Below are 14,334 nucleotides of genomic sequence, written 5' to 3'. Positions count from 1 at the left end.
ATTTGTGAGTGAAAAGCATTATATATATTGCCTATCAAATAAAAGGTATAAAGTTTCCAATTATTGGTTAAAAAGAATATGGGTTTGCATGTTGAGTTGTTTTCAGTGTTACTTTAGTTTAGCCTTTGTAGAAAAGAGTCTTCAATTTTTTATTAAGAAATAAGTGGCTTTTATGACCCTTAAAAGATAAGGTAACTACTAACTATGCATAATTGCATTACTCATATCTTATCTCTTATAGGATTTTTTTGTCTATCCTTAGTGGAATGCTCTTTTCCATTGATAATTATTTATATATATTAAAAATAAATATATAAATAAATAACCAGAATATCAGAAACATTTTTAGAGCTTAGAATCTCTCTCTTATCTTATCGTCTCTGCAATCATTTTAGGGGCAAATCTAGCCAAAGTTTGGTATCTTGTATTTTCCGCTGACTTGTTTGTTAAAAGATAGGATAAGAAGTGATTTTAAGCAACTAGTTTATTTGCTAAGTGGTAAGACAAAAACTAGAATTAAGCAAATAAGCTAGCTAAAAGCAGGGATGCCATCATCAAAAAATTATTTTTAGCATGATTCAAACTGTCAATTTTCCAGCCAAAAAACCAAGTTGTTAATCCATGCGATTAAATTCAATTCACTTTTTTTAATAAATAAGCTTGGTTCCTAAAGGAGATGGGGGTGATTGATGCTTTATAACTAACTGTGCTATGCTTTGGTTCTAATTAAGAAGCAGATTGGACTTAAAAATTCCACAGTATAATTACTTATGCTCTCTATGATGGCTGCAAATTACCACTAGGGCAAGATGATTATGATGCATATGACATAAAATTGAGGGATGGAATTTCAACTTAGTTGATAGGAAAAGGTAATAACTAACTCTAAAACGTTGATCTTTTTTATTGCTCCTAGCATTTTACCAGGAAAATCTAACTAAAAGATGAAGCTTATGGAAAATTGAATCTATAGACATGAAAAACAAAGGATCATTTTAGAGGTTTTCTAACCTTTAAAGGGCAGTAACCACTAAACATCATTTTTGGGGCCTTGGGTTCCATATTACTCAATGAGTTTATGTGTTCTATCCTAATGCATAAACACACTGAAATGACTACATTGGCAAGAAAGTCTAAATAAATTCTTACTGCATCAACTTATCAACTCAAAACCCAAATCAAAGTCTATTTCATAAAAGAAATTAAACTTTTCAGGTCTAACAATTAACAAATTATAAATCAATTTATTTTTTCTTAATGGTACATACATCAAGTACCTTATAACAAGCAATAATCATAATGTTACATACAAAAGAAGCATTAAGAACCTCAGCAGCTTTAACAATGTGGTATGAAAATGTAATGTTAGGCAAATGAGCAAAAGAATGTTTTGGATTATCTGTGTTGTTGGCACTTTGCACCGTCTTTAATTTATATCATCTTTTCAATAGTTTTAGGACATCTCCAACCAGATGCAATGATCCAGTGGCAAGAACCTGTAAATCAGCAAAAAGCACAGAAATCACCTAGTTAGCATAAGTGTTGGTCAGGACTCTGAAGTGGGGTGTACTATAACCATTATCATAACCATAACATGGCATATCATCATCACTATTATTCATGACAAATTTCATTTGGAGTTTTCTTCTTGAGATTAAGCCAGAGCCATGGGAATTTTCACAATTAATTTGCCCCAGTCTAAATCTCTATAACCCCATATGCAGACTAAGCCAATTCAACATCAAGTTAAAATAAGAACACACTGTAATTGCAGATAGTTATCTTACCTGAACTTTTAAGGATGGGTTTTGTTTCACACAATCCCGCAGCCACTTTATTGTCAATGGCAATGAAGGCATTACTGCACTGCAAGCAAAGTAATTATCTGCAGGACTGCAATGAGAAGCATCCTCATAAAGAAATTCATGAGGTAAAATCTTAGCATTGTCCATCTTGGCACCCTTGTCACGTAAAGTATCTACTTCTGCATGTGAAAAGAATAATAGCGTGCTGGTAAGTTCATCCTTTAAAAGATTTAATAAAATAGCAATTTTTCAAATCCATACAAAATGAAAAAAGAAAAATATAGAAAAGAAAAGAAAACATGGTCCTAATGCTCTGGGTGAGCGATCAAATTACACCATACTTCAGGTAAGGGGCACTGTCATGATTTCACCAATTAATGGGATTGGGTAAATTACTATTACTGCAATACTGAGAAATCCAAGCTTTCCCATCCTGTATCATGGTGGTTTGCTTTAAACATTCACCAAACATGGAACTAGAAACCTTAGAAGAGACTGGTTACAGGAACAAATCTTAAATATACAACACCAATCAACTATGCATGGAGCCCACAGTAAAATCAAACCCTCTAATGAGTTCTGCAAATATCATTTTCTTTTAAGTAAAAATTAGATAAAATAAAAACACGAATGCCAAAGCCTTAGTACGTGGAAGTTTCACTGTCTTTTTTATATTGGTTTGTTATTCTTATATTAGCTTAAAGGTATTTTGTAATCAAGTTACATCACTCTAAAATAAATACATGCTATGGTGAAGGAAAAATAATAATTTTGACCCCTAAACCTATTTTCTTAAACTCCTCTGCTCATTCTTCTCTCCCTCTTTCTTTGCCTACAACCCTAATCTTATCTGGTTTACAGCTAAACTAGAAGTATACAAAAAGCCTTTTTTTATATATAACAAAAAAAAAATCTTCAGGGAACCATCTGTGCTTTGGCAGACCTCTTTTCTAATTCCTTTTTTTTCTTTTTTTCTTTTTTCCTTTCCAGTTTCTAATTTGACAAAATAGGTAATTAGTCATTATGCTGAGCTTCTAGATGGAGTATCAAGACACCAACTGGCCTTATAAACTACCAATGGACATTTATGAACCATGTTTTGATACAATCAGCTTTACTCCTCACTGCTGCTTGGTTCAACTTAATACTGAACTACAGGTTTTTAAATTAGAGAACAAGTGAAACCTGGTAGAATCATTAAACCAACAGTTTCAGCTGGTGATTTGAAACAAAATTTATATAGTTGACACCTTTAAATGTTGGTTTAGCCCCAAATAACAAGTTCCTCCTTACAACAATCTTTTTATCTCAAATAACCAGAGTCTAGATCATTTCCAAAATATAAAAACTGTTAAGTTCCTCATGGAGCAAGTGCGAACTGTTCCAAGACTCATTGCTATAACCCCTTCAAGTCTCCCAATGAATCTTAATAAAAGGTCATACTCAGTGCATAAAGTTCTCAATTCTGTGGGAAGTTTGGGAGAGGTAATTGGCAGGAAAACTTACCCCTATTTATTTATTTTTTTTTTTTTTTTTGAGAAATTGATTCCCAAACTCAAACCACAACATGTCGCTTTGGGTGGAAGGCACTTGCCATCACACCAAAGCCCAGCCTCTCTCCCAATGAATCTTAATGTTCACAGATAAAGAAAAATTATATATGTTGACTTACAATGATATCTGATGGGGCATACCTTTCCCGTGGATAATCTTCTCCCAAAGCATCTGAAGGTTAAATTGCCAAGACAAATCCCTGCCACAGATATCTGAAGGAATGGTTGCTCAAGAAGTAACCTTGCTATAAGTTGACATACTTGTGACAAAAAAGGCTTTTGCGAAATGAGTTCCTGCACAGAACTTTATTAAATCAATCAATGCATACTCTTAAGTTTCATGACCATGCTGAATTCTTCTTGGGAAGAAAAATAAATAAGAGAAAAAATAAGACTATTTTTTTATGCAGTCATTTCTTAGGAGGAAAGATTCAAAAGGCCACCTCATTTATCAAAAGTAGATGCCATTGGCAGTACGGAAAATTGAAATTTAAAATTTTGTAAAAACTCTAATGACAAGATCAACCGGTATTTGTTTCCAATGTTATTCCCCAGTGTATAGATTACAGAATATGTCAGTCAATATTTTCTGGAGCGAAGTATCTGGATCATTGTAATTAATTGTTTCAAACTATTATGCCTCCGCTTTATTTATTTGTTTTGTTTTCAAAGAAATAAATAGAGCACTAATTAGGATAAAGAAGAATTTTGATTAAGATGATATGGCCATATGGAATAGAGTAAATGACAGGTGCACTGGAATGAAGTGACATGCTTTCAGGCTTTGTAAGAATGCTAGAAATACAAGAGGATGTAAATTGAAGTAGGTAAGAAGCATTTTGCATATGTTTAAGAAGTACATCTATAAATGGAGAAATCTTTCAAAACAAAACTCATGCATATAACTACCCTTTGATTGAGCTCAGCTTAGAGAACCAGATCTCTTTGGTACTTAATCGTGTAGTCTTGGATATGTAGGAGAAAATTAATTTCTTGAAAGAGAGAAAGAGAGAGAGAGAGGGGGGGGGGGGGGGGGGGACAATATGACTACTTATTCAACTTTGAAGCAGCAATACCTGAAGCACATGTACTCACAAGCCGTGGAAGCAAAATATGTGGGTGTCTCACGTCCATGCAATTGAACAAAAGAATCTATAATAAGGTATAAACACAGTTACAATCTATTTAAAATTGGAGAAAAGCATCCATCAATAAATATATAAGCTATCATAACTGGATCACCATAAGTTATCAAGAGACACCTCTAAACATAAACTCTGAAACTACACCTGGCTGTTTATCATGGATTTTTACCTGCTTTATTAGTTTGTTAGACTCCTCCATGCTCCCACTTCCATGTCGGATGTGACCATTTCCCCAAACTCCCTCTAGATTTTTTAGCTTAAATGAAGAAGCAGATGATATCTGGTTTCCTTTCACAGCACTAGAGAACCACTTGGCACAAGCCTCCATGCTTTCAGGACTGTGAGCTCCATCCAAGTAGAAGGTCAGATCTCCAAAAGAATTTTCAAACACTTCTAATGAATTATTGGATTCGGGATAGGTATCATAGACAATCTGAGCCCTCCCAGGAATATGTGCAGTTGAAAGACCTCTAACAAAAGACTCCGGCAAATCAGCCTCCTGGATATCCTGATTTTATATTTCACAATTTTTTTTTTCTTTGGATAAGTAATGTATTCCACAAGTTTAGACAATTAAGGTAGGAGAAAATGGAAACACCAAAGAAGGAAACGAAAAAACATGTTCTTGAGACCCAGTTCCAAGATGACCAATATTAAAGAGACTATTAATCTTTCAAGCATCCAAATAATTAAAAAATACCAACAAAAGGTTACATTACGTTTTATTGTCAGATAAATACAATTCACACACCTGAACAGGATCAAACCTTCCATTCCCCTTGTTCATGGGGGGACAGTAGAATCCCATTTAGCCCAGAGACACTTGGTTTACATGACATGGTTGAGACCATAAATATCCTTACTGAGCTTTTACGAAACTAGATATTTCTGGCTCCATCCAAACCCAAAAAAGCCCTGTGTGTGTGCGTGTACTGTGTACACATAAAAGATAAGCACATACCTACATTCAACCACAAACAGACTACAATGATTATAATTTCGTTATATGTTTAACCAATTTTATAACATTCCATTACCCTCTCATGATGAAAAACTTGGAAGGTTCTGTGAGTTTACAAGCCTGAGATATATTGAGATATAGTTTGCGTGTAAATCAAAAGGCAAAGGCCGATGAATTTCAACCAACATTATGGAATAGCTTTTCCCAATTTCCTGTTCCTTGGAGCCAACATTTGCAAAGGGAAACAGCAAGACAAGCATTAATGAACTGATGATCACCAGACAAGCCAAGCTTCAATCCATCAAACTTTTTGTTATCAAGAGGTGCAGCTACTTTCAATGGAACCTGCATTTGATAAGAATAGATCAATCAATTAGGTCACTATCAATTGGCTTACAATTCTGCTGTAACATTAAACAAATCCATATCTAAATGACTTATGAAAAAAAATTCCTTATCTAACTGTAGGTGCATGTGTGAGTATTAAATCTACACTAATTATTTTATTATTAACTTTGCTGTGAAGTATTCTAATAAAATAATGAAACAATGGAAAATGGATGATGGTCATTTCTTCTGATAATAAAAGTTTCAATTAATGCACTCTTCCATCTTTAATCTACCCATCCTGAACTTTCAAGAACATATAAGGACATAGCCCTGTTGGGTTAACTAAGCTTGTCAATATAATATTTTAATATAAAATACACCTATTCTTCTTAATCAAAAGTATTAGAAAGTTGGATGGCATTTTGGTACCTCAATATATATATAGGCTCTGGATTTTATTGTATATAATTCAATAAATATGTACCGGATTTATTATCATATGCATAATGAATGTATGTATGTGGTTATGAATTTATAATTTACAAATACATTTAAATCACACAAAGCATAGTCAAAGAAACAAGCATACAAAAACACATGAAATTACATATGTGAAAGTACTCATCAGATTATATTAACACACAAATTAGGGGAAAATATGTTAAAACAGGATTAGATTCAGATCTTCATCTAATCTGCCTAGCAAAATACGTTAGTTATCTGGTATATAGTGAATCCATTGTTAATGTGTTTGCCCATAAAAGTAACAAACATGAAACAACAGGTCTTTTTTTTTTTTTTTTGATAGGTCATGAAACAACAAGATATAACTAAAAAATGGCAGGCTCTTGAAAAGGAAAAACAAAATAATAATAAACCTCTTAACATGATTCATCCTATGTGATTGGCTGAGGAATATGATTACCTTCAGTTCATGGGCCCTCTCCAGAAGAACATCCATTGCTTCAGAAAGTTGGGGTACCATGAATGAAGGAATTTGAGGCTTCAGGAGGAGGGAAGACATCAACCCAATTCAGAAAATACTTGTAAATGAAAACTGCCCATATTAATAATCAAAAGAGAAATATTGCAATATATAACCAATTATTAAGGAAACCAGATACATTATAGTCTGAGTTGCTCAAAGGAGTTTTATACCTTGAAAATTCCAGCCTTGTGTGAAGCTATCTTTCCAAGCGTATCTCCTGCATATCGTACGGTCAATATCTAATTAGGCATCCAGATATCTCTTCCCCCCCGCGGGTATTTTTAACTTTAATTGCATAAGAAATATGGCAAACTAAAAAGTAAACTAGTTTGTAGTAAGAGTCAAACTGGATACAAGATAACAAGTGCATCACAAACAAGTCACTCAAATAGAAAGTTATAAATGTTTCATAAAATAAAATTTGCAACTCAAGTGTGCAAGCTCAGGTTCTTATTTTTTTAGAGATTTGTCATTTTTGGGCAAAATGGTAGCAGTCCAACCACCTAATTTTTATGGGTATAAAAATCAATACCCGTGGATTTTCAAATGTTGGATATTTACGGTGGAACAATCAACAATTCTTTGCACAAGTGCATTTATCAAATGACAAACAAAAGATGTGGTATGCCAAAACAAGAGTTGCTGGTAGAGCTTTAGAGTATTGAAATCATTATGAGAGCCTTCACTTTAGATGCCATTGGTCTCAAATTACTTGGGAAAGAATGAAAGAAGATCTTTGTATTGTATATTTTCCACAGTATTTTCACAAAGATCTACAACAACCTTCTCATGGCAATTTACAAGATCAAAGAACAAGTATGAGGCAGTGCAACAATGCAAAGCTCACTCATAAAGTATCTGTCATATGCCAAGACTTAGGAAATCTAATGAAAACTGTTGAAGACTTGGCTAATCAAATGAAGGTTGTTCAAGACTTGACTACTCAAATGAAGGAAAATCAAGTACCATCGGACCTTCATATTGAAAAAGAAGTGCAAGTGTCAACCGAAGTTTCAATGTTCATGCAACCAGAAGAGTCTATTATAGAGTTTAAACAACAAGAAGCCTCTATACTTGAAGAATCATCCATGGTGCATGCAGATCTACAGTTTGATAAAGTTGAAAAGGTTGATGTTCCAATTCCTCACATTGAGTTTGTGACCCCAAAAAAGTTTCCAGTAAAGTTTCATGAGGTGGAATACAAGGTTTATCTATTTTCAATGCTCCCAAAGTTGATTCCTCAACTGCAGCAAGTATTATGTGCTAGAGTTTTCATCACTCAATACCTTAAAACTTGAGGTCAAGTTTTCTCCAACCAAGGGAGTATAATGCAGGAGCAAAACCAAAATTATTTAGAATTTATATTTTCAGATTTTTGTATTTATCTTATAGGAAATTGAAGTTGTAGACTTTTATTTGGAAAGGGATTAGATTTGAGATTAGATAGGGATTAGTATGGATTAGTTTTGGTATGTTGTTATCTTTATCTCTTTATTTTCCAATTCTAGCTCTATATAAGAGTCTAGTTTATTTGTATTTGGAGAATAGATCTGATTAATGAAATTCAGATTGGAGATTTTTTCCAGTTGTTAGGTGCTTACTCCTAAGGGTCCTTAGGTGCTGATTCCTAAGGGTTTAGCTTGGTGCTGATTCCAAGCGACCTAAGTGCTGATTCTTAGGTTTATCCTTTACTTTTCTTGTTCTTTTATTTTTCTATTAATTGTCCTGCACCAATAGTATTCTGATAGCAATAAACTATTCAATTAGAGAATTTCCTAAGATAGGAAGACAAACACACACACTACTATATAATTTTAATGGAGAATGTACAAACCTTTTAGCTTGCTGCTCCTCTAATTCTCTCGTTCTGTATATAACTTTCACCCCCTGAACAAGATATGTCAAGTCCATAACAAGGAAAATTTTAGAAATTGAAAACAAGAAGGGAATTAAATTGACACAATGTGCAGCAACCAAAATACAAGGAGGTATTGAGTAGTAAAATGTAAAAGAAAAGTGAAGAACTTAAGACTCACTGGAATTGATTCTAAGACTTTAGTCACATTTGCAGAGGCAGCCTTCCCTTCCAAAAAAAGGAAAAAGTTTGAAACTCCAATAACTTTATGATAAAAGATCCATGGCAAAATCTGCTCTAGATTAGCAGAAGTGCTCGTTGTAATACATATCTGGCATACAGCAAATTGCGGAAGGAAGAGGTCACAAAGTGATTCATAATTCCCCATATCAAATATATGTCAAAATTAGCATTATTTCCTAACACCAATTATTCAAAATTAATCCAAAACAAGATTTCAAATTGCTAATATAGATTATGATCAAATGGAAGAATCCATGAAATAATTAAAATTGACCATCAAACAGACTAAAAGGCCACAACAAACCAAACGGAAGAATTAAAAGGGCTTATGGATCAATAACAATCAATATCTCAGTATATAAATGACCAACAAGCATCAAAGAGGTTCAATAGATAACTTCCATATCAATTCAGAAAATAATCAAAGTCAACCTGAATGTCAAAACACCAAGCACCTTCTCCATCAGAGCTTGTATTTATAGCTAATCTTTTCAAGATTAATCAAGCAAACAACAACAATAACAATCAAGCCTTATTAGTCCCAAATTTTATGGGGTTAGCTATGGTTTCCTCAACATATTAGTCATGGTTGGCCACATGTATGTATTCTTTTGCGCTATTCTATTCTATTATATTACAAGTCAAAACCTTTGTTACTTCCTGATATGTTTAAGATTAATCAAACAAAATTAAAAATAAATAAATCACATTGATGAAAACCTTAAATAGAAATGATCAAACAAAAACTAAAGCTCTAATGGGTTTGAATCAAAACACAACAACACTAATCTCCTACATGAAATTTTTTTTTTTTAAATTTGATCATCAATGAACAATATCCCACATAAGTCATATCCAAAATCCATTCTCATTCCAATAAAAATCACACATTTATCTCTCAAACCATCACAGATCCAAAAACCAAAACACACCCACCAAAAAACAAACCCCAAGAACCAAAACCCATGAACCAATATCGAACCTTTGGCTTTAGATCCGACCCGAGCCCGAAATTCCAATCCCTGTAATAAGGAAACGCCGGCGAGCGACTCTGACCGAGAAGATCAACACAATCAGAGCGAGAGGGGTGGGAGGGTCCGGACCCGGAAATGGCTAATCCGGGGAACTCATGGATCATAGTGGTCCGGGACCAACGGGTAATGGGGTCGTTGAGTTTGGGGTTGTGAATGTGTCGGGTTGAATCGAGTTACCCATAATGGTGGGTTAAAAAAAATTCAGCCCAATCTAACCTATCACATAAATCCAATTTGACTCAACCCAATTTAACCCACATGGGTCGGATTGAACCAATGAGTTGGACAAATTTTTATTATTATTATTAAATTGAATAGAAAAAAATATAAATATATTAAAAAAATCTAAAGATTAATATCAATATAATTTCTTAAAACCAAACATTAAAGACAAACAACACTAATAACTAAACAAAAATAGTAATATATTAGGGTTTATGTAAATTAATTGGCTTTGAGATAAGATAGGAAGAGCCTGTTATTTTAAAATTTTTATTAATTATATAATATTATATATATATATATATATATGTGGGGTCAGAGAATTTATGACCCCGGCCTATTTTATATTAAGGCCCAAGGCCTGCGCCGAGGAGAGACGTTGCCGAGGACGCACCATGGAAGTCCAGAACGGCCTTAGGAAATGGCCGAGGACGACCTTATGCTCAACATCCCATAATGCCTCTAAAAGGAAGAGCGAGCACAGTGCAGGAACAACCCAAGTAAAAGGCTACCAGTACTGCAGTAAAGCATTCTGCACCTGACAGGACTATACTCTTTAGCTTTTGCAAACACCCCCCAACCACTCTAGGTATGGGCTGACAAGACAAGTCTTAAGCCCTAGAAAATTGAGCTTACACGTGGACGCTGGAGAGAGGGTAAACGCTAGTATAAAAAGAAAAGAAAGGCAGTGCAAGAAGGGGGGGACAACTCGTCTCCCAAGCCATGGAGTCCTAGAAAAAAGGAGGATAACAAGAGCACAAAGCTCCATAGACTCCTCGGACGAGATTCATTGACCGGAGCCATCCAAACCACTGTCCGGTGACCAAGGCCTAGCCTTTCAAAGTCACGCTCTACAAATTATATTGTCTGGGCCTTTTACGTACGAGCCCAATACTATTTTGGGACCGTCACGAATTGAGTCCTTACAATATATATTAAATATATGGGTGGGTTGGGTCGGATTTGGTGAATTTGGAATTTTATGACCTAAACCCAACCCAACCCGCTACCAAAAAAATTTTTGTAACCCAACTTAACCCACCAAGCCCTAAAAACCGACCAGGTCAGGTCGGTTTTGGCGGGTTGGCTATACACCCCTAGTAAAGTATGCCCCACCATTGAAAAATGAAAGTGAAGCCAGCGAGGGTGAAGAAGAGAAGTGTGAGGATCAAGACGAGGTGAGAAGTGAAGGACTATGAAGAAGAAGAAGATAATGATAAAGATGAAGAAGAAGAGGTGGGTCTGAGAGTAGAGTGGAGCCCCACCATGAAAGCTTGCTCTGTAGAGAGAGAGAAAGCTTGGTGCATATATATATATATATATACACATGTTTGTTTACATGATATATGTAGACATTGTGGGTTGTTTTGGATGAGAGAGAGAGAGAGAGAGAGATTTGGAATTTGGAAGTGAAAGAAGAGAAAGAAAAGTTTGAAACTGGGCAAAATTTGCCAAATAGTATAATTCTAGAAACATTTAAGGCGGATGGCATGCGTTCAAAGTATTTTTTTTAGAAACAAACACACATACACATAAGGGAGAGGGAAAGAAGTTCTAACACAAAAACATACCACAACTTCACTCAAAAGTCATGGTAACTTTTAAGGGAGGGTGGGGTCAATTATACTACACACAACACACTCTCTTAAGCAATGTGAGACAATTACCCATTCTTTTTTTTTTTTTTTTAGAAACAAACACACACACACACACACACACAAAGAATAGGGAAAATGGTACATGTGTTCAAAGTTAATTAGTTAGTTGAACTCTTTTTTGAAGTCGAGTATACCAAAATTGACTTTCAGTGAAAGTTGAGTTTACTATACTTGACTTCCTACCGAAAATGAATTAAAAAAAGAGAGGAAAAAATGATTTTGGTTGAAAGACGAGTTTACTATAATCGATTTTGGCTGGAAGTCGAGTTTCTTAAAATCGATTTCCAAAAAATAGTCCAACTAACTAATTAACATTGAACACGTCATTCGCTTAAAATTTTTCCAGAATTATACTATTTGGCAAATTTTGCCTTTGAAACTGAAAGCAACTCCTAAATGAAATGAAAATATGAGCCGTTTTTTGTCGTTAGCTCTCTTTCTTTCTTTCTTTATATTTTTTTTTGGTTAAAATATAATTGGGATTCTTTTTTTCATTTTTTGGTTTTAAATATTTTATTCAAAAACAAATTCAAAACTCCGTTCAAATATTTAATACTTACTTTGTTTTTTGGTAAAATACTATTTTGGTCTCTAAATTTTATCAAATGTTTGTTTTACTTCCTTAAACTATTAGAAAAAGTTACTTTTTCATTCCTATTTTTGTCTCTACAGTCTAAATTACTAAAAAAAAAAAAAACTTTGGATAAATTTTAAGGATCAAAATAACATTTTACCTTTTTTTGGACTGATTTTTTTTTTTGTATTGTTTACATGACAAACTAGAATTCTATAATAATAATAATAATAATAATAATAATAATAATAATAATAATAATGATGATGATGATGATGATGATGACATGCTCGAAAGTGGAGAAAGAAAAAATTAAATTGAACTTCATTGAATTGGAAACATTAGGTTAAATTACTTTCTTTTTTTTGGTTGAGAAACACTAAATAAGTAAATTATTGGTTTAATCCTTCAACTATGTGATGAATTTTAATTTGATCTCTCAACTATTAATTATGTCAATTTAGTTCATCAACTTTCAAAATTAAGTACATTTTATGTATATAAACCTCCACTTTATTTAAAATTTGAAAAAATTAAGAGCATATGTTAAAAGCTTAAAATATAATGTAAAGTGAAGTCAATTTAAATTATTAATTTTTATTAAAATTTAAATGGAAGTGTACACAAAATTTGTATGAAATAAATCATATGGTCACAAAGTAGTGTAACAAATTATAAAATTTTGATGTCTACAGGAAGGACTAGCAAAAAGCCTTACCTAATTTTATTTATAAAAAGAATTATAGTTCAAATCCTCCATTCTTGTTTTTATTATAACAATTGAATTATCAGTATAAAAAAGGGGAAAAAAAAGAGGTCGTAGGACTAAATGGCACAATTAATAGTTAGACTAAAAACAATTGGAGGACTAAATTAGCAATTTAACCAAAAATATTATTATAAGGAGTCAATTCGTAACGACCCCAAACGGGTATTGGGTTCGTACGTCAAAGGCCCGAACAATATAATTTGTAGAGCGTGGGTATTTGAGAACTAGATTAACTCTTCGAAAGAAAAACGATTCACTTTCACGTTTATAGATGGATTAAAACCGATGTCATTATGGGTCTCTCTTTGAAACAAGTAAAGTTCTAAGGTTTCTCAGTCTTTTCTCTCTGTATCCTTTTCGTCTCCTCCTTTTTTTTTTATGTTCCGTCCCCCCTTTGGCAAGTTATTCTCTCATGTTATATACTGTCCCTTTCGTACCATCTTCACCACACACGTGTAGGTTGGGTTTGGGGGATTTCTTTCTGTCCCATCTAACACCTCCTGGAACCTCCTATGAGTAGCTGTAAGGCTGCTTCGTCACTGTTCAGGTATCACCTCCACATTAATGCGGCCAGAGAGTTGGTTGAAAAACAATTAATGTGGAGGCAGCTGTGATTATAGATATTTGTTTGCCTTCTCTTTCTTACCCTTGGTCCCTTATCTCACTTTTAGTGGTGACATAGTTCCGAGGTACGATTGTAACAAGACGGCGTCCTGATCATCCTCGGACTCACGTTGCCGAGGAGGACTGTGTCCTCGGACGAATACTGAACTCACTTTTCGTGATATTCACTATTCCTTTCGTGCGGTTACCCTTACGATCTGACTTGGGCCTCCTCGGACAAATTTGCATCCTCGGATGGTCTACAGGCCCAATTAAATTGACTTTAATAGTTCTGGTGACTGACTAGCCCCCACAATTATTATATGGTCATAATATGATTTTTATTTTATTTTTGAAATAAAGACAGAACTTATCATTTAAGGGAGGCCATTAAGATCGGCCTAAAGTACATGAATAATATCTTGTGATACATCTTCCATACATACTTGCATTTGAGAAATAGAAATTGCTTATCTTGCTAAAGAGTGAGCTACAGTGTTACAATGCCTACGAACATGAGATTAATGTATTTTTGGAAAACAAGAGGCAAAGTACTATATGTCTTTCACAATGTGGCCGAAGTGTGACAATGAG

The 14,334-nt window shown here is 34.0% G+C and overlaps 1 pseudogene; it reads right to left on the bottom strand.

The window, feature by feature from the left end:
- Positions 1 to 1,158: 1,158 nt before the first annotated feature.
- On the bottom strand, positions 1,159 to 9,779 carry LOC126693608 (folylpolyglutamate synthase-like; annotated as a pseudogene).
- Positions 9,780 to 14,334: the final 4,555 nt, after the last annotated feature.

The sequence above is a fragment of the Quercus robur genome, chromosome 7 (genome assembly GCF_932294415.1).
Source record: "Quercus robur chromosome 7, dhQueRobu3.1, whole genome shotgun sequence".
NCBI lineage: Eukaryota > Viridiplantae > Streptophyta > Magnoliopsida > Fagales > Fagaceae > Quercus > Quercus robur.
The sequence above is the reverse complement of the archived record's forward strand: the minus strand, read 5'-3'. Positions and strand labels throughout refer to the sequence as shown.